The sequence below is a fragment of the Schistocerca serialis genome, chromosome 6 (genome assembly GCF_023864345.2).
Source record: "Schistocerca serialis cubense isolate TAMUIC-IGC-003099 chromosome 6, iqSchSeri2.2, whole genome shotgun sequence".
In the NCBI taxonomy this organism is placed as follows: Eukaryota; Metazoa; Arthropoda; class Insecta; order Orthoptera; family Acrididae; genus Schistocerca; species Schistocerca serialis.
In genome coordinates, this window is record NC_064643.1 from 406088114 (window position 1) to 406109626 (window position 21513).

The window sequence follows — 21513 nt, forward strand, 5'->3', positions numbered from 1 at the left end:
CTACAATGATAGCTGTTTGACGATCATTCTTTTTCCACTACATTACATAGTTTTGGTGCGCTGAGATTTCTGGTTAGAATGATCGGATATCCATTTTTAAGACGAAGGCAATGTAGTGGCATCCCTGGAACATGCAAAGAATTTAGAAAATCTGTAGGGAAGTTCGCATTTTCTTCAACTTTTACCATCGTTTCGAACGATTTGCATATTCTCTCTTCACCAGGAATTTTCTTTTGAATATTAAATTTAATATAGTCGACAATATTATTTTTAGTTGCATAAGTTGCCCTTTCAAATAGCCATTCCGGATTGGTATAGTTGTGAACAATGTTTGGATAAACTTGGTCGATGAGTTCGTTTTCAGCAGTGCCTATGTTACAAAAATCACTGTTGAGTTTAATGAGGCCGTTCGTCTGGTCAGTAGGAAATGTGCCTTCCCCTACCAGTAGAAGTTGTTGAGCAAAATGTGCTGTTGTTTCGTCTTTCAATAGTCCAAATCTCATATTTTTTGTTAGCCGCAGTATTTGTTTTGTGGCCAGAGATGTGATTTTTTTCAAGCATGGGGATAGTTATAAGTGTTTGTCGAAAATCTCCTGAGAGTGTGAGTGTCTTGTAATGTTCTGTTCATGGCTTCAAAAATGGTTCAAATGGCTCTGAGCACTAAGGGACTTAACATCTGAGGTCATCAGTCCCCTAGAACTTAGAACTACTTAAACCTAACTAACCTAAGGACATCACACACATCCATGCCCGAGGCAGGATTCGAACCTGCGACCGTAGCGATCGCGCGGTTGCAGACTGAAGCGCCTAGAACCGCTCGGCCACACTGGCCGGCTCATGGCTTCGAGAGATCATTTATGTGCCTTTGTGCGTTCGTCCCAGAATATAATTTTATATTGCTTTAAAAGTTTACCCCGTCCAGATGCCCTTGACATTTTACATACCGAGAATTGTTCTTCGGCTACACTCTACGGTAGTTGTAGGGCTGGAACGGCAGTTCGTCCTCCTTTCATAAGTGTGGCTGCAATGCCGGATGATGCTTGTGAAAGTTCGAATTGTTGATTAGCACGTATTTCTGCCAGCTATGGATTTATTAGAAACGTTTTCCCGGTGTCACCTGGTCTGTCCAAGTAAACAACTCCGCCAGTCTTGTTGTCGATCCGGTCCATGACAACGTTTTAAATTTCCTTTTGATTATCATAGATGAGTGGTTTGCTGTAAGCAACGTACTGAAGTTTCGTTGATGCTGTAGCTTTTTTCTTTTTTAATTCCGAAGTTTAGCATACTGATAGCATCTTCTCGTGGTTCTTGCATCCCAAGTTGTACTAAGGTGCAGTTGTTTATTGCTTCGTCATTGATAAGAGACTGACGTTCGAACCCACGACGGGTCTTGCTTTATACACTCCTGGAAATGGAAAAAAGAACACATTGACACCGGCGTGTCAGACCCACCATACTTGCTCCGGACACTGCGAGAGGGCTGTACAAGCAATGATCACACGCACGGCACAGCGGACACACCAGGAACCGCGGTGTTGGGCGTCGAATGGCGCTAGCTGCGCAGCATTTGTGCACCGCCGCCGTCAGTGTCAGCCAGTTTGCCGTGGCATACGGAGCTCCATCGCAGTCTTTAACACTGGTAGCATGCCGCGACAGCGTGGACGTGAACCGTATGTGCAGCTGACGGACTTTGAGCGAGGGCGTATGGTGGGCATGCGGGAGGCCGGGTGGACGTACCGCCGAATTGCTCAACACGTGGGGCGTGAGGTCTCCACAGTACATCGATGTTGTCGCCAGTGGTCGGCGGAAGGTGCACGTGCCCGTCGACCTGGGACCGGACCGCAGCGACGCACGGATGCACGCCAAGACCGTAGGATCCTACGCAGTGCCGTAGGGGACCGCACCGCCACTTCCCAGCAAATTAGGGACACTGTTGCTCCTGGGGTATCGGCGAGGACCATTCGCAACCGTCTCCATGAAGCTGGGCTACGGTCCCGCACACCGTTAGGCCGTCTTCCGCTCACGCCCCAACATCGTGCAGCCCGCCTCCAGTGGTGTCGCGACAGGCGTGAATGGAGGGACGAATGGAGACGTGTCGTCTTCAGCGATGAGAGTCGCTTCTGCCTTGGTGCCAATGATGGTCGTATGCGTGTTTGGCGCCGTGCAGGTGAGCGCCACAATCAGGACTGCATACGACCGAGGCACACAGGGCCAACACCCGGCATCATGGTGTGGGGAGCGATCTCCTACACTGGCCGTACACCACTGGTGATCGTCGAGGGGACACTGAATAGTGCACGGTACATCCAAACCGTCATCGAACCCATCGTTCTACCATTCCTAGACCGGCAAGGGAACGTGCTGTTCCAACAGGACAATGCACGTCCGCATGTATCCCGTGCCACCCAACGTGCTCTAGAAGGTGTAAGTCAACTACCCTGGCCAGCAAGATCTCCGGATCTGTCCCCCATTGAGCATGTTTGGGACTGGATGAAGCGTCGTCTCACGCGGTCTGCACGTCCAGCACGAACGCTGGTCCAACTGAGGCGCCAGGTGGAAATGGCATGGCAAGCCGTTCCACAGGACTACATCCAGCATCTCTACGATCGTCTCCATGGGAGAATAGCAGCCTGCATTGCTGCAAAATGTGGATATACAGTGTACTAGTGCCGACATTGTGCATGCTCTGTTGCCTGTGTCTATGTGCCTGTGGTTCTGTCAGTGTGATCATGTGATGTATCTGACCCCAGGAATGTGTCAATAAAGTTTCCCCTTCCTGGGACAATGAATTCACGGTGTTCTTATTTCAATTTCCAGGAGTGTATATCCCTACCAATGGGTAGCCCCACCAGTGGCTAACTGCAGAACATACCAAAAAGACTTCGAATGGTCCACAATATTCCAGAACATTTCACAACATTCGACAGTTCCAAAATGATCTGGGATGTACCAGAGTGTTGCCGAACATTCTGGGATCTTCCCGGATGTTTCAGATTGTTCCCGAAGACTCCAGAAAATCCTGTATCATTGTCGAGCATTTCGGAGCATTCTGGTATGTTGTGGAATGCTCTCGAATACTCTCGAATGTTGTGGAATGTTCTGGAATACTCTAAAATTTTCTGGAATGTTCTAGAAATTGCTAGAGGCCGAAACTTCCCAGCCCTTAAATCTTCAAAAGCACGCCCTTCATGTTAAAACGGAAACCTTTTTCGTGGATGGGAACAGAGGACTACCACACCATGTAACTCCCTTGATCCTAATGGGACTCGTTTCTGAGTTTTAGCGGCACGCACATTATACAATTACTTTTATAACATATACTGATTATGACAATTAATGGCAGCAGCAGCGGTAGTACAAGTACTGCCAGTATTAACTTCATTAGCTCATAGTCTGTATTGACTATTCATATTGTCACTATAGAAGCTCATATCCTTTTAACTCTATTTTTCATATTAAAATTGTTATTTCTTAGGTAACTATGATGCAACAAACGTGCTGTATGCACAATGAAACCCTGGTCCGATATAAGAGAGGGTCTGATGGACCCAGTCAGATCAGGTTAAATAAATAAAATCTCTCTCTCTCTCTCTCTCTCTCTCTCTCTCTCTCTCTCTCTCTGGGAAGCAAACACGTAAACACGATCGTGCTGCCAACCTGGTTGAAACTTCAGTTGGTATTGTCGTGTAGTGAACATTTCTTTATTATTCATAAGCCACCTGTTTACAACATATCGTTCGACTTACATGAAAATTTGTGTAACAACATACCAGAAGCCAGGAAGGATCTCTTCCCATGTTTAACAAGTAAGTAAGTTGTGAAAAACACTAGTTCTTTGATAACATATTTGAGCGTAATACAGACATTACTGGCTAGTGTACTATTTGTACAAGGAAGACAGTTACTGGTGATGAAATACTTTCTACATAGACTCGTGGTCCCTAATGACTTGATGATCAGGAATACCCAACAATTATATCAGCAGACTACGCTCATTTCTCCTCTGTGGCCTGAGTCTTTAACAGAATTTGACGTACCGGTACAACGCAAAAGAGAAAAGAATGTATAATTCCTACTCAGTTGCTCTGAGGCAATTTCCTGGGTTGAATCCCAAACCTTTACATAGTGTCTCTGGCAGTGAAAGCAGAAGATGTTTAATGATCGACTGTCCTTCGCAGTGCGTTACGATACGTGGTCTCTGTGTTGCTTACCTAGGTATAAGGTTATGCGGCGGTAACGGGCACAACACTGTTCCTTTGGTGATCGCTATCAGCAACGCGCACACCCGGTACACAAACTCATCAGAATGTCCAAGACAAATCACTTACTTGTCTGTCAGACAGGACATGTATGAAAGGAGGAGCAAGTTCTACAACTTCGAAAGTACCAGTAACTGTGTGTTCCACAAGACCAAGTTGAGCCTTTGGCGTAGGCTACTTGCTTTACACCTCACTTACTCATTTTACTGGAAAGTTTCTTTTGAATATCCCCATAACAAACAACGACACTAGCTTAACAGAGACATTATGGGCAACGAGTTCAGTATTAAGGTCTTACGAAACCGGAAACTGTGCCCTAAATAAGAAAATTCATTGAAATAATTTCCGACACTAGCTTTCTAAACTGTCAGCTTTGTGTCGTTTCCCACGGTATATTATCAACTTCTTTCACGGAGGTCAGTTTTAAGCTACACAGAACTCCTGTTGTAAAGTTCTAATGTTATGGTTGCACCACAGTATTTTCATTACATAAGAACGTTAAAATTTGAGTACAGTTGCGAAATGCGAGCATATTTTCTTCATGTAATGTCGAATGAGTTAAATAACGACACATCTGACATACAGCATGGCGTATGACAAGTTGTAACATATCCCTCCCAGCCTGTTGGTCTACGTTTCGGAGAAAATTGGCAGATTCGGATATTAATTGGGACTGCGGTTTTATATGAATTTTCAGATCCGATAAATGGTGGCGCCTAGAGTGGTTGTTTGCGATGTATGTTTTTTCAGCTAGATATGGTCACTTTGAGGTCTTTAGCTGATGCACTGTGTTTCTCTGATCCACATAAATTTGGCTGTAGGGCGGGGGGGGGGGGGGGGGGGGCCGGCGATACAAACAAAGCACATGCTGAAGTTGTGCCTACCAGGACAATTTAGGGATTACGGAATTTCTCTTGAGCTTCCGTTAAATGTGTTTTCTTCCAACAAAATTAATAAAATTGCTATGAGTGCCAGGAGGGCTCAGCACTTTCCACTGAACTGCTATGAGCTACAGAAGGGGCTGACCAGTGAGAATGTATTCATTCTGTAGCTGAGGCTGACGGCCAAGAAACTAGAAAGTTTACACAATTTCGAGAATTTCATGGAAGTCGCAAACTTAAAGTGTCGCTCGACAGACCACTTCTGTGTGGGCAGCAAGTCGGTAGTCCCTGCGTAACGGAGATAATGTATAAAAGTGTGGCATATATCCAAGTCTGGGGCTAGTGATTCTCACTAACCGGCGAAGTTACTCTGTCTTTGGGGAGGGCTGAAAAGAATTCACAAGTGAGTTACTGATTTAACAGGTGACGTTGCGTTTGGTGAGAGTGCTTATTGTCGGTAAGCACAGAGCTCATACGGAAACGTGGAGCCCTTAGGTAGCTGGACGTGGAGTTTAATTAAAAAATCGGCGTTGGCAAGATCCAACTGAAGCTGTCATTTGTTGTCTTGGAACCTCCAGATAGTTTGGTTGGAGTTTGACTTTCAGCTTACATTGCTTTGAACTGTTACTCTGTTTTCCTTTGAGGACATCTCTGTACAAATTCTAAGATTGCAGTTGGAGTACTGGCTTCTCACGGAGCACATTTTGCAATGCAATGGATCATTTTGGAATACTTGGAAATAGAGAAAGGTATTTGTGATTCGTTATCATTACAACCTTCTTTTGTTGGTCAAAGCGAGACTGGAAACTCTCACTAGAAGTCGGAATAACGTATACGGACTTATTATGGCTAATTATTAATGTCATCTCGCCAATACAACCCAGACCTGCTTTACAGGATTCCGATCCAAATACCTCGCTGATCTCAGCATACAGCGAATATCTTAACCTGTGAGAATTTCAGACAGCGTAACAGCTCAATGCAGACGTGCATTTTGACGCAAAAAGTGCCTGTCTGTATAAACAATATCTCTGGCCGTGTATTTTCCATCACTAAGCATGTGAAGCTTGGTGCACCGAATTCTCAACCAGAACATCAGCACCACAAAAATCGTTTGTTTTTCACAATGTTCTTTTCATTGTATCGACCATCAATTGCGCTGCTCGATAACGCAGAATCCACAGTAGCTAGGTCTGCAAGTGCGTTTCTGTGACCAGGACAGTTACTACTGGATCTGTAACATACTGTTGCGCCTCAGAATAGTACCTCAGGCATACACTGCAAATTTGTTAAAGTTCTTCACTGGCGACGCCAGAAGCCAAGCCACCTGAGTTAATGCCCGACAGACGGCCAGCTAGGGGGAGATGTCGAGCAGGTCGAGGTCAACGCTTCTGTGCAGCTATTCATCAACGATCATCTATGGAGCCGCAAGTCTCACTGGAGAGACTCCGCAGCTGCACACGGCAGCGCCAACTTCTGGGTCATCACTGAAGGGGTGCAGAGACTGCCATCAACGGGCTGGCCTACTGGAGGCTTTACTACGGGAGCCAAGAAGCTGTTTCCCATCTGCCATCGTGATGCGGAACCACTGTTGCTGCTGACCCCATTCCTGCAGCTTACACTGATGCTGCTGGCCTCTATCTCCTAACTGGAGGCCGCGGATCGAACTGGGCACAGCAATGAGTACTTCAGGCTGGACTGGAGGGTGAATCTCCGCGGCACACGCCTTCGAAATCAACGAGAGCGCTTCAGAGATCAGCTCGTAGAGCAGCTGACCACTGTCGTCCAGTGCGGGCCCCCCCGCTAGCTACGACTCTGGAGGGTTACCGACCAGCCACGACGTAACGGCTGTCACACGAGCCGTCCAACACGCAGCAGCACTGCCAGGCGGAAACGTGCTTGCTATTGCTGACGGGATCCACACAACACTGACCAGACTGAGCTACCAGCGCCCTGCGAAGACAGTTCTGTATGTCTGAACGATAAATTTTGTCACTGTGAATAAAGTTTTCTTGGCGCTCTCGAGCGTAACCAGATCCTCATCACCACACACTGCTCATCAAAATCCTAACTACTGTAGGGTCTTGGTCCCCTATAACATAGACCAACTGAATTAAGCCTGAGAGAACTGTAAACTCTGCAGACTATTGTGTTGTACAAATTTTTGGATTTTGTCGCGCATTTTAGCCCACATTTGGATCCTGTTGTGCAGCTTCTACATTTGGTCGAGCTAAAATCGCCAACAACGAACGTTTGTCTCCCTATATAATTAAATTACCCCTGAGGCATTTAAGTCTCATCTTGATCTACGATAATGCTGGAAGCTGAAGAAACGAATTGAAATTTGTGCCACGGCCAGGACTGGAACCTGGGTCTTCTTGCTTACTAGGCCGAAACGCTGACCATTACGACCACCAATGGTGTGCTATTCCAATGCCGGAGAACCGTGACAATAATGACAATTTAGGGGGCAAATAAATTATACATGTCGTGTGACTAGGGCCTCCCGTCGGGTAGACCGTTCGCCAGGCGCAAGTCTTTCGATTTGACGCCACTTCGGCGACTTGGGCGTCGATGGGGATGAAATGATGATGCTTAGGACAACACAACACACAGTCCCTGAGTGGAGAAAACTTCCGACCCAGCCGGGAATCGAACCCGGGCCCTTGGGATTGACATTCTGTTCGCTGACCACTTTTTTTTATTAATTAAGGAAATGAATAAAACTGAAAATGCCCAAATGAAAGACATGAAGACATTGCGGATAGTACAAATACAAAAGAAACATGCTCCTGTAGCAATGAAATGAAATTCGTGTCGGGGGCGACACCTGCTCACGACCCGACGTCCGATAGAGCAAGAGAGCCATCTATCGACTCGTTCTCCAGACGTTGGTGTAAGACTGGGTCGTCTTCTCGAAATTAACTAGGGGTCCGGAAGTGTGATCGATGTCTATCTCGGCTTCTTCGTCTATCTCATCTCTTACCCGTCACACCCCATCTGGCCGGCGGGTCGGTAAATGTAAGTCGCAAGTAATTAGCGAAGTCTTGCCCATATTTCTTATGCTGTTGCAGATTCGTGTGTCCATCCAGGAGAAAATGCCAAAAATCAATTTTGTCCTTTTCCGATTCGTTATACACGTAGCCTACCACCATTCCCCGTACCCATGTCAATGCATTGGTTTTTTGGACCGGAAAATATGATTCTTGGGGGGAAAAAAGCGTGTCTGATGAAATTGTGTGAGGGGCGGAGCGTAACAGGAACGCCAATATCTGTTGTGCCAAGTGCCACACTAGAGCCGTCCCACTACATGCTAAACGATGTTCATCAGTGTCCACTGTTGCGCAGCCTAAATATAGTGGAGTGTCTGCCAAATGAATCGCGTGCCGCCGTTGATTCGTTGCGAACTTCCTATTTACCACCACATACCATGTTGAGCGTACCGACGTTGGGAGGTAAACGTTCCGTATAACGCGCCATATCTGTCGCCAGTTCTTGTCTGGGTACTTCTTTTCCAGGGTATTCCTGGGGCACCGGCGCAGTAAGAGTTGGTATACATCTCGCGTCGTCGGTAGTCGTATTGTTGGGAAGGAATCTCTGACATAGCTAAGCTCAAAAAAACTTGAAATGTGACAGCTTCGGTGAAATATGGCCCACATTGACTGGGGGCAGCATTGAAGTGGGCGCTAGTAGATCGGCCAACGCACCCGAGATATTGCGAAATTGACCGCACCACTGTCGGAAAATCGTACTGACGGATAATGCCCGTGCCTTTTTAAATACGTTCACTAGACCAAGTCCACCCTCTCCAGGTGGTAGCGTAAGCGTTGTGTATTGCATCTTAAACAGGTGTCCCACACTCACGTAGGTTCCGAAAGTTGCTTGTATCCGTGATGCCATTGTGCGCGTTAAAGGCAGGACACGCGCTACGTGAGTGAGTCTCGGTGCTAGGTATACGTTAACATAGGTCACCCTCTGAATCATATCCAACGCTCTTAATTTCTGTAACAGCACCATTGTCCGCATCAGCTTATCAGCTTCAATATGCGTCGGTAGTTATCCGCTGCTGTCCGCTGCACATCCGTGTGGAACGTAATACCTAGACATTTTATGGTCTTAACTAACATGAGCGGGCCTTCCTCCCCCGGTTGTAATGCTCGACCGACATTCATGCAGCGTGATTTCTGTAGATTAAGCACGCTTCCTGCCGCCATCAAGTATCGCTGTATCCATGCCAACGCTGTACGTACTTCTTCGCCTGTCCGCGCCACCAGCATCACATCGTCAGCACAAGCGCGGCAATGAAAGGTCAGTTGTGGCAACGGCACTCCCTCCAACGGTCTTCGGAGACCATATAGACAGGGTTCCAAAGCCATTGCATTCAAAAATATCGAAAGGGGGCAACCTTGAACTGACCTTGAAATAACAATGTAGTCAGTGCCCCGCACATTCACCGAGACCTTTGATCGCACGCCATGTAACAGTCAGATGATCACTAGAATGAAGGACTGTGGGATTCCCAATCTGCCCATCACCGCATGCAAAAAGGTATGATCCACTCTGTCGAACGCATGATCGAAGTCAATAGCGACGAGTACCCCACGCACTCGGCATGCCGCTGCTAATGCGATGATATCTCGGTAGTCACCGAGCGCCGTATGAACGTTACTCTTACCGCCGAGGCAAGTTTGATCTATGAGGAGTCTATCAGAAATTGAAGACCGCAGGCGAGCCCCAAGGATGCGCGCGAAAATCTTATAGTCGCAGTTCAAGAGAGTGAGTGGTCTATAATCTCCTGGCCTTCTGCCACCGCGTGGTTTGGGTATTGGGATGATAACCTCCGTGAATTCGGCAGGTATCTCGGTCTGCGGTAACAGGAGTTCGTTGTACATCTGAATCCAGGTCCGTCCCATGAGGTATGCAAAGGCGCGGTAAAATTCAATTGGGAAGCCGTCCTGTCCTGGGGACTTGTTCGGAGCCCCCCTGGCAATTGCATGTCAGTTCGTCCTCTGTTATCGCTATGATGAAAGTCTCTGCCTCCAGTGGTGGTCCTCTATCTGGCATTTCCGAGATGACATCATGTAGTGTCTCGTGGTTCACTTGTACAGGTCCATATAACTGGCGGAAATAGTCAGTAAACACATGTGCAATATCGCGCTGGTTCACAACTTGCTGGCCAGTTTCAGAGATTGGTTCCGTGATCAATGTCCTGTGTCGTCGTTGGCGTTCACGTACTACGTGGTGCATGGAGGGGGTTTCGGCAGCAACTGTGTCCGCCAGTCTCGCCCGGACCATTATACCTTCCATTCTTAGTCTCGTCAGCTGTAATAACTTGGCTTTTATCCTGCGCAAGGCCGTGTGCCTTTTCGGCGATGGTTGTTGGGTCATCAGCTCCTTCAGGGCTGTAAAATAAAAATCAGCCGTCGTGCGGCTCCACTGCGATTTGTCCTGCCCGTATCGTATCAACGTTCTCCGCAACATTGGTTTTGCGCATTTGATCCACCACTGGAGAACCGAGGTGTATGCTCGTTGGCAGCGAACGCAGGTCTCCCAGGCCGCCTCTATCGACCGGCGACATTCAGTGTCACGTAAAAGTGCACAATTCATTTTCCAGTGACCCTTACTCCGCCATATCTTCTGACGCGTTAGTGAAATCGTACAGACGTACGCCATATGATCCGTAAAAGCCGCTGGCCAGATTTCGGCATCCAGTATCGCCGTCCGTAGAGCTCGTGTCACATACACTCTATCAAGTCTACTCGCCGAGTGTCCCGTTACAAACGTATAACCCGGTCTGTCGCCATGCTGCAGTTCCCAGTTATCCAGAAGCGCCATTTCGGTAATCAACGCACGCAGTTCCATGCATGGCACATAATGAGATACTTGGTCCTTTTTGTCGACGACACAATTAAAGTCGCCGCCCACTACATAGTTATCATAGCGTCCAGCGAACAACGGTGCTATCTCTTCGGTGTAAAAGGTCGCCCTTTCTCTTCGTTTTGTGGAGCCAGATGGCGCGTATAAATTGATGAAACGAACGCCGTCGACAGTGATCGCTATGCCATGTGCCGAAGGGAGAGACATGACGTCCTCCAGTCCTATTCCTTCCCTGGTGAGAATCGCCACACCGCATCCACTTTCATCGTGCACTGAATAATGTGCCTCGTAGCCGTAGAACTCCGGCGGCGATGTGAAACGCACTTCTTGTAGGAGTACAATATCCACGTCCGCAGCGCGTAACATATCTTTCAGCATTTGAATTTTAAGCGGTGGCCGAATGCCATTAATGTTTATCGTTGCAATGCGGCACGCCTGGCGTGTGTTCATCAGTTGTAGGGCGGTGTCATTAAACGTCTATCTGCACCCCCGGCGCTCCTCACCACACTAAGTTGTTCAACATTTCCCGACCACTCCCGGCCTCTGGCCAGGACTATCCTCAATCGTCGCGTTCGTGTTTTCATTCTGTTCCTGTAGGTCCATTTCTTGCGCCCAGTACCCCAGCATATTTCCGGAATTGGTCGAAGGATGGGAGACAACGTTGTCACCGCTCTGATATTGGACAGTTGTCATCTCCATTTCTGCCTTCCTGTCACCAGAAGGAGAGTTGAAGTTATCGTTGCTGTGTAATTCCTGCATCGTCATCTCGGTATCTGTTGAATCCACTGGTCTCAGGTCGATACTGTCGTTGTCGTCCACTGTCCCCTCGGGACTATGGCTATCGTCAGCAGAAGTCAGTCGACGCTTCTTTCTTCTCTTCGGCGAACGCTGTTTCCGTTGCCTTGCTTCCGCATCGGCTGTTTGGGTTGCGTATCCTCCGTCTTGGGCCTGGCCTATCACGCTCTCAGTGGAAGCACTGGCTGCCACCACGGATGAGCCTGGAGCGGCCGTCAGCTGCATCTCTTGTGTGGTGTCCTGTGTTTGCTGTGGTGGAACCGGTGGTCGGAGTTCCAGTCCGTTGGTGTCCATGTTCTCTATAGGGGGCAGCTGCTGGTGCCCATCGGAAATCTCCCTCATGTCGCCTCTCAGGGCTTCCACAAAGGTCAACGGTAATACAGTCATCTGTTGTGGCGCCTGAACGTCATCCCGTAGAGTTTGCACTAAACGTCGCTGGAGGCATTCCGAGCGGACGTGACCTTCTTTCCCGCACCCCGAGCAAGTGCGAGGTTTCCCATCATAGATTATAATCGCTCGACAAGCTCCTATGTACAAATAAGAGGGGACGTGCTTTCGCAGTTCTATCCGTATTTGTCTCACCCCATTTAAAACGGGGTACGTGGTAAAACTCGTCCATTTTTCGGCCACATGGGATAGAACTGTACCGTGTGGTCGAAAGGCGTCAGTAACAAGTTCAGACGGGACCTCAAACGGAAGTTCGAAGATTCGTATAGTGCGGATCCCCATTCCCGCGTGATCAGCTGTAACCGCACCAACATTCCCGCTGGCATGACAGAAACGATACCCGTTCGGTGATCGTTGTAGAAGTCTTTCGCAAGCGGCCTCGTCAACAAGCTTGACATAGACGACGCTTGAAACGATCGATAAATTGATTCCCACGATTTCCTGTGGATCGATATTTACCTCTTCTCTTAAGAAACGTTCAATCTCGTGTGCCTTTGGTCGTGTATAGTCGTTCGCAAAACTGAACTTCAAAGATGTTTTCCTGTACGAGTGTGCCATCTCGTTCTAGACTTACAACACCGCACACGCGAAGCTGCTCCAGCGTAAATAGACGCGCGCTCCACAGCGCGGCCGGCAGGCAACACGGTCCGCACTGTGTCACTGCCGAAGGCAGACTGACCACTCAGCTACCGGGGGCGGACAGGGGGGGAAATAAGCTGAAGATATGTTTATGTTGAGGAGAGAATTCGATTTTGGTAGTTCGTACAGCAACGTTGTCCATAGTGGTGCCGTGGTGTAGTGGTCAGCGTTTCTGCCTAGTAAGCAAGAAGACCGCGGTTCGAGGCTTGGGTGTGATACAAATTTTAATTCATTTCTTCAGTTTCCAGCATTATCGTTTGTTTCCCCTCTTGCAGAATCGTCGTCAAATCCTTGTACTGAGTGTCTCATACTGAACTGCAAAAAATAGTGTCTTTGTTTCATTAAGTTATTAGCTTACCAAGAAACTGTACTCCGCTCAAAACTAGTTCCCAAACACGAGAACGTCATTAGGTGTCTGCCAACGTTGTGTTTCTCGTTACCTTTGAATCGCGTGCCTATTTCGGTTAGGAAGTGCTCGTTTTAGTTGGAGACAGGGGCATGGGAAGGCAGGAGAGGGTGAGCCCGAGCGGTCACCTGCTCCGCATTATGCGGCTCGTTAAGCGGCCGGTTCACACGGCGCCGTGCAACAAATGGGCCACCGTGTCGCAGCACGGCGCAATGAAGGTATCGCCGTGTCGTGTCCGAGTGTGGCGGCGGCGGCGGCGGCGGCGGCGGCGGCGGCGGCGGCGGATCCGGCAGGTCGTCTATTAGGGCGTGCCCGTGTTTACCCAGGCGGCAGGAAGGCGCGATCAGATACCCGCGGGCTCGATAGCCGATAGGGGCGTGATTGCTTGTAAATGAGCCGGGAACCCGTTCTCGTCATTAATATGTAACGCGAGCGGACAAGGCGAGGCAGCGAGCGGGCGCGCGCACGGCCCCGGGCGCCCGCTGCGCCTCTCCTCTCGCACCTGGCAGCCGCCTCTCTCTCCCCGCGGTTTCGTTTCCTCTCAACTGAGCGCGCTGCTGTAGGCAATGCTCTCGTATTACGCAAGAGTGGTGTTCACTTCCTGCTCGCACGTCCAGATCTGGTTTTGGAGCGGAATGCTGGGATGGTTTCCGTCCCCAAATTTGTCCAACCAAGGTAGTAATCCTCTAAAATATCAATGCGATGTTAAACTCTAACCATCCCTTATTTTGCCGAATGCAACTAAAACCGTTGTACCATTCAAAACTTTTCAGTCTGCTTATTAATAGTTTAATTATTGCACTGAAATACGTCTCCATAAATTAAATTATAACTCTACTTAATCGCAGAGAGCAGATATGTAATACAGTTGGATGAGCTCTTGAGCTCTTCAGTTGTATAAGAATGAAACGGAGTACCTTTCATCGCAATACATATGAGCCATCGCCGCAGGCATACGTCTTCAATCTCGATCTTAGCGAGATATACCAAAAACATGTTCATGTTTTCACGCCTTTGTATTGCATTTAATAAATTATATCCTGGTCAAGATATGACAGAACGCTATGATCAATCACCGAGCGAGTGCTGGACAAACGCCGTGTAGTGGGGAAAGGCTGACAGCTGCTCGCTGAGCGCTCATGTTTGGTGCAGAATTCTGTGCCACATCAAAGTGAACGTATATTCGTCTAGACGTACTCGTGAACGCCGTTCATCCATCAGATCGACTCGCAAGTGTTCTTGATTGAACGATTTTCAATCTTTCATCAGCCAGATTATTCCTTACTCTATTCACTCTGCCGAAGAGATAATCAATTTAACTACACAACAAACCGCATCATTAAATTTATCTTCTATTGGTCTCGAAATCTGCCAGGATGTTTCCTCTTCGATTGTTATTTTCTGTCATCGGTAATTTCTTTCATTTTTTGAAACTATCATTCCTCATTTCTGATTTTAAATATTCGTTTTTACTACTTACAAGTTTCTACTACTAAATCTACACACTGTGTTTCAAAATTTTTGCAGTAAACCTGTAGGAATATTACATCATGTCATGAGGAACAACTTTGTAAGAGACTGTGCCATGATTGTCACACATCGCTTTCCGATTTAGTTTCAGCTCTGTCAGGATTACGCTGTAGTTAATTGTGTGAGTTTGAAACTTTTTTGCTGGGAGTGGATGATATTCGATTTCTCATCAAAAGGGAGTGCCTCCAGAGGGCTCGGCAGTCCCGTAATGTCGGCAGAAAGCTACTCACGGTTTCTCATTAACAAGGAACGAGTGTCTTCTGGATAGTAGCCAGTCTTCGTGGAAATGGCCCTCTTGCCAGAAATGCTTACTGCGGTCAGCTCCTGGCGCTAATCTGTTTGCATAAGCACGGATGCTGCTGGTCTCCAAAGTTTTCCCATAATGGGGTTTGACGATCAAATTTTCCTTTCTATCCACACATCAGAGACGGGGTCGCCAACTAGTGTTTTTTTCTGGCTTGGAAAAGTTCGTTGATTCCCTCCAAAATCATGGACTATTCAGTCCAAAGTGACATTTCAACTACTAGAAGCAGTGCAGATGCTGCTTACCAGTGGAGAGAGAGAGAGAGAGAGAGAGAGAGAGAGAGAGAGAGAGAGAGAGAGAGAGTGAGAGAGAGAGAGTCTGAAATTAGCACCAACCTCAAGAATCGGAATGATGGTCTTTGCAAGTTATGAGTGGGAAGTTACTGTTGCCCCCATTGTTCTGAAGCAATTGGCACATGTTAGTTCCTCAGATTGGCAGCAGCAATCAGACTGCCCTTCAAGTGGAGGTTGCGAATTGTGAGTGTTCTGGAGAGAACTTCTTTTTGAAAGGGATTCGCTTCACGGCTCTTGTCTGGTGTTGACGCCCGTACCTCTCGCTGTACTTGAAGAATAAAATTTTCGCTGAGGCACTAGCGTAATCCATATTCTGAGCAGATTGCATTTAACACATTTGCTTATTAAATTATATATATTAAATGTGTGTCTCATTTTTCATGCTTTTGCGAGCTGCCCAGATGTGGAAGACTTACTAATCTTGCTTCTGCAGTATTCCAATTAAGCATGGATCCCAGAGAGTTTAGATTCTTTCTATTTAATTTGCAACCACTACCAGAACATTGTCCTGTATTTTCATTGTCAGTTGTTCACTTGATTGGATTAAATGAAAGTTTTGTTTTCTCTATTTGACTTCATTTTTAGATCCTTAATGTCCGACAACTTCCCTCCTGAAACTTCCTGGCAGATTAAAACTGTGTGCCCGACATGGCTAAGCCATGTCTCCGCTATATCCTTTCTTTCAGGAGTGCTAGTTCTGCTTGGTTCGCAGAAGAGCTTCTGTAAAGTTTGGAAGGTAGGAGACGAGATACTGGCAGAAGTAAAGCTGTGGGTACCGGACGTGAGTCGTGCTTCGGTAGCTCAGTTGGTAGAGCACTTGCCCGCGGAAGGCAAAGGTCCCGAGTTCGAGTCTCGGTCGGGCACACAGTTTTAATCTGCCAGGAAGTTTCATATCAGCGCACACTCCGCTGCAGAGTGAAAATCTCATTCTGGAAACTTCCCTCCTGTTAGTCGACTCTTAAAGAATAAACATATGCAGCTGCATTTTAAGGACGTTTGTTTCATTGTGACGTTGTGTGCAGTGGCCAAGCACTATCTTTAAGTTATTAAGAGATGCAGACATGATAAGTGTTAAACGCTCACATATTGAGCCGTATTTCGATCTCTCCCAGATCAGTTAACAGTGTCACTACGCTTGTTAACTGTGCCACTCGTTATCATTATTATTTAATTTCCACAGGCATTACTACTGTTAGTCACACATCGTCTTCCTTTACAATGGACATCTAATTTTCAAGACAAAATTTTCACTGACAACTCGCAGCGACGCTAAGGCATCCGTTAGTATTCTCTAGACCTGGGAGGACAAGATTTCACTGAACTAACAGAATCTACTAACGAGGTGTGCTGCAAACTACCTAGCCCAGTAAATTCATAGAGTGATGTCCAGCAAGAAACCTGTAAGGATGGGTGTCTCTAGGAGGAGAAAGGTCATTTAGAAGTGCACCAGGACCTTTAATTCCACTGGCGCTACCCCCTTTCTTACAGATTAGATGATTGGATTACAGGCAACACACAAGGCATACACACAGTGCAGAGTGCCTACACACTGTCGTCTCTCAGAGGCGTAAACCATACAAAAGGAAGCCTGTCATCGCCAGAAAGAGTGTCTGCCCGTGACGATGTCTATCATCCCTTGACCTTTGATGCAATGATTCTGAGACACCCTGTACATACCCTGCAGCATACAGTGGGTGGCAGATGATGCTCCATATTCTATCCCACTCAGATATGAATGAAGACAAAAGTGCTGTCAGCATTCTCCAAGGCATTACTTAACAACCTATTTACAAAAATGCTTCAAAATAATTTATTCTCACCAAACTATTGATGTAAAGCAAAAAGGAACCGCATTTCCCTTACTTTTGTCCTGTTAGTTACTACAAACATAATTAAAATCTTCATTACACATTTTGCAGAACTTTTCAGATTTTCCACATGGATCTCTTAACAATTCTACGAGTGATTTTGTGCCAATATACCCACTAAAACAACAACATTAAATAGAATTTTCTTGTATACCGGGTGATCAAAAAGTCAGTATAAATTTGAAAACTTAATAAACCACGGAATAATGTAGGTAGAGAGGTAAAAATTGACACACATGCTTGGAATGACATGGAGTTTTATTAGAACAGAAAAAAAGTTCACAAAATGGCCGACAGATGGCGTCGTTCGGTGATGATCGTGTGCTCAGCCGCCACTTTCGTCATGCTTGGCCTCCCAGGTCCCCAGACCTCAGTCCATGCGATTATTGGCTTTGGGGTTACCTGAAGTCGCAAGTGTATCGTGATCGACCGACATCTCTAGGGATCCGACGCCAATGCTTCATCATAATTCCGCATATGCTTTACAGTGCTGTTCACAACATTATTCCTCGTCTACAGCTATTGTTGAGGAATGATGGTGGACATATGGAGCATTTCCTCTAAAGAACATCATCTTTGCTTTGTCTTACTTTGTTATGCTAATTATTGCTATTCTGATCAGATGAAGCGCCATCTGTCGGACATTTTTTGGACTTTTGTATTTTTTTTTGTTCTAATAAAACCCCTTGTTATTCTAAGCAAGTGTGTCAATTTGTACCTCTCTATCTACATTATTCCGTGATTTATTCAGTTTTCAAATTTATACTGACTTTTTGATCACCCGGTACATAAACAATTAAAAGTAAATTTAAGTGTAGAAAGAAGGCTATCGGAAAAACGTACTTTTTATTAATAATCATGTGTCTCTGCTTTGTTTAAGTTACACAATCCACTATTTTCTTGTTGTCGGTTTCTTCTTCTTCCCAGTCCATCTAAATACCGAACGACGAATATTCATTGTTCCCAGAGTGATTCAATCCGCAACACTAGGTACATATCCGACTCAAGAGGTTCGCTATCTAGCGATCACCACTCGACACCACGGCGAGCATCTCTGCTATGTATTCCGCTCCATTACACCATCACAACCCATAATATCTGTTATGATTCTATTGTTGCGTAAGTGCGCTCTTTTAAGATCGACCTGTAAGGTGTCAGGAAAATCCAACACCTTCCATGAAAACTCTGACATGATAAGCAAATCCAGTAGTATGTCACATAGCTCCGAATAAATCATGACATTAAATTAACCAAAGTAATACGAGTAACGAGTGAGCAAATGGAATACCACAGACTAACACAAGAATGCCTAAATGCATGTCATACCTTCCCACCGTGAGACAGACGCAGTTCCGAGGGGAGAAACGAGAACAGAAGCCGAGAGCAGAACCGTGTTAAGCTAGAAGGCCCTACGATAAGGGACGGACACATAAGGGACGCATACCCACGTCTCCAGCTAACCGCTAGGACCACCCCCCAACCCATGTTAAAAGCTAGAGCCCTCCAGAAGAACAGTATAGATCTTACTATAACACAAAAAGGGCCACCCCACCCCCAAGTTTTAGCGTGAGACTTTTTCGCGTCTCTGTTACGTCAGGACCACCCCCCAGCCCATGTTAAAAGATAGAGCCCTCCAGAAGAACAGTATAGATCTTACGATAACGCTAAAAGGACCACACCAGCTGCAAGTTTTAGCGTGAAACTTTTTCGCGTCTCTGTTACGTTGTAAACTTTAAAAACATTGGCCCACCACGAAAAGTGTAACGTTTCTCATTGGATAGACAGAATTTTTGTAGGCAGAGCTTAAGGCTAACACTGAGACCCTGATTGGTCAGATGAAAACACAGCCAGATAATTTTTTTAAACCAACTTCGGTAAATTGTAGTAAGGAGAAGTTAGGCGGGAGTTGCTTTCGAGACGGCGAGGTGAGCGGAGTTGTGCTGCCCTCCGCCCCCTGACGAACACCCACAGGGTAATGAACGCACGCGATGCCGCATAACAGTGCATAAAGCTTCACTCAGAACTGCAGAAGTCTCATCTGTTACACACCCTTTTTGCGTAATACTAGTGTCGATCGTCAATTAAAGCTCATGGTGTTCACATTTGCCACTTGAAGTAAAAATCTGAAAAGCGATGATTTTTCTGTTATATAATTATTGAGAAGCCACATCAGCCACTGTAATTTACGACAAGTTAGATAAGTAATTAAAGATAATTGAGGGTCACTGTAGACTATTTTGATAGTTATCTCTTTTGTGAAACTTAATTTAAACAACGATACTTCAGGTATACATGCTGACGTCGCAAGCTGAAGATGAACAGATAGAGAAAGTGTATGAGGATATTGAAAGGGTAATGCAGTATGTAAAGGGGGACGAAAATCTAATAGTCATTGGCGACTGGAATGCAGTTGTAGGGGAAGGAGTAGAAGAAAAGGTTACAGGAGAATATGGGCTTGGGACAAGGAATGAAAGAGGAGAAAGACTAATTGAGTTCTGTAACAACTTTCAGCTAGTAATAGAGAATACCCTGTTCAAGAATCACAAGAGGAGGAGGTATACTTGGAAAAGGCCTGAAGATACGGGAGGATTTCAATTTGATTACATCATGGTCAGACAGAGATTCCGAAATCAGATACCGGATTGTAAGGCGTACCCAGGAGCAGATATAGACTCAGATCACTATATAGTAGTGATGAAGAGTAGGCTGAAGTTCAAGACATTAGTCAGGAAGAATCAATACACAAAGTGGGATACGAAAGTACTAAGGAATGACGAGATACATTTGAAGTTCTCTAACGTTATAGATACAGCAATAAGGAATAGCGCAGTAGGCAGTACAGTTGAAGAGGAATGGACATCTCTAAAAAGGGCCATCACAGAAGTTGGGAAGGAAAACATAGGTACAAAGAAGGTAGCTGCGAAGAAACCATGGGTAACAGAAGAAATACTTCAGTTGATTGATGAAAGGAGGAAGTACAAACATGTTCCGGGAAAATGAGGAATACAGAAATACAAGTCGCTGAGGAATGAAATAAATAGGAAGTGCAGGGAAGCTAAGAAGAAATGGCTGCAGGAAAAATGTGAAGACATCGAAAAAGATATGACTGTCGGAAGGACAGACACAGCATACAGGAAAGTCAAAATAACCTTTGGTGACATTGAAAGCAACGGTGGTAACATTAAGAGTGCAACGGGAATTCCACTGTTAAATGCAGAGGAGAGAGCAGATAGGTGGAAAGAATACATTGAGAGCCTCTATGAGGGTGAAGATTTGTCTGATGTGATAGAAGAAGAAACAGGGGTCGATTTAGAAGAGATAGGGGATCCAGTATTAGAATCGGAATTTAAAAGAGCATTGGAAGACGTACGGTCAAATAAGACAGAAGGGATAGATAACATTCCATCAGAATTTCTAAAATCTTTGGGGGAAGTGGCAACAAAACGACTATTCTCTTTGGTGTGTAGAATATATGAGTCTGGCGATATACCATCTAACTTTCGGAAAAGCGTCATCCACACAATCCCGAAGACGGCAAGAGCTGACAAGTGCGAGAATTATCGCACAATCAGCTTAACAGCTCATGCATCGAAGCTGCTTACAAGAATAATATACAGAAGAATGGAAAAGAAAATTGAGAATGCGCTAGGTGACGATCAGTTTGGCTTTAGGAAAAGTAAAGGGACGAGAGAGGCAATTCTGACGTTACGGCTAATAATGGAAGCAAGGCTAAAGAAAAATCAAGTCTCTTTCATTGGATTTGTCGACCTGGAAAGAGCGTTCGACAATATAAAATGGTGCAAGCTGTTCGAGATTCTGAAAAAAGTAGTGGTAATCTATAAGGAGAGACGGGTCATATACAATACGTACAACAACCAAGAGGGAATAATAAGAGTGGACGATCAAGAACGAAGTGCTCTTATTAAGGAGGGTGTAAGACAAGGCTGTAACCTTTCGCCCCTACTCTTCAATCTGTACATCGAGGAAGCAAAGATGAAAATAAAAGAAAGGTTCAGGAGTGGAATTAAAATACAAGGTGAAAGGATATCAATATACGATTCGCTGATGACATTGCTATCCTGAGTGGAAGTGAAGAAGAATTAAATGATCTGTGAACGGAATGAACAGTCTAATGAGTACACAGTATGGTTTGAGAGTAAATCGGAGAAAGACGAAGGTAATGAGAAATAGTAGAAACGAGAACAGAGAGACAC

The 21513-nt window shown here is 46.0% G+C and overlaps 1 non-coding gene across 1 annotated transcript; it reads left to right on the forward strand.

The window, feature by feature from the left end:
- Window positions 1–16220: 16220 nt before the first annotated feature.
- On the forward strand, window positions 16221–16295 carry Trnap-cgg (transfer RNA proline (anticodon CGG)). The gene has a single exon. It is a non-coding gene; the product is annotated as a tRNA-Pro (tRNA).
- Window positions 16296–21513: the final 5218 nt, after the last annotated feature.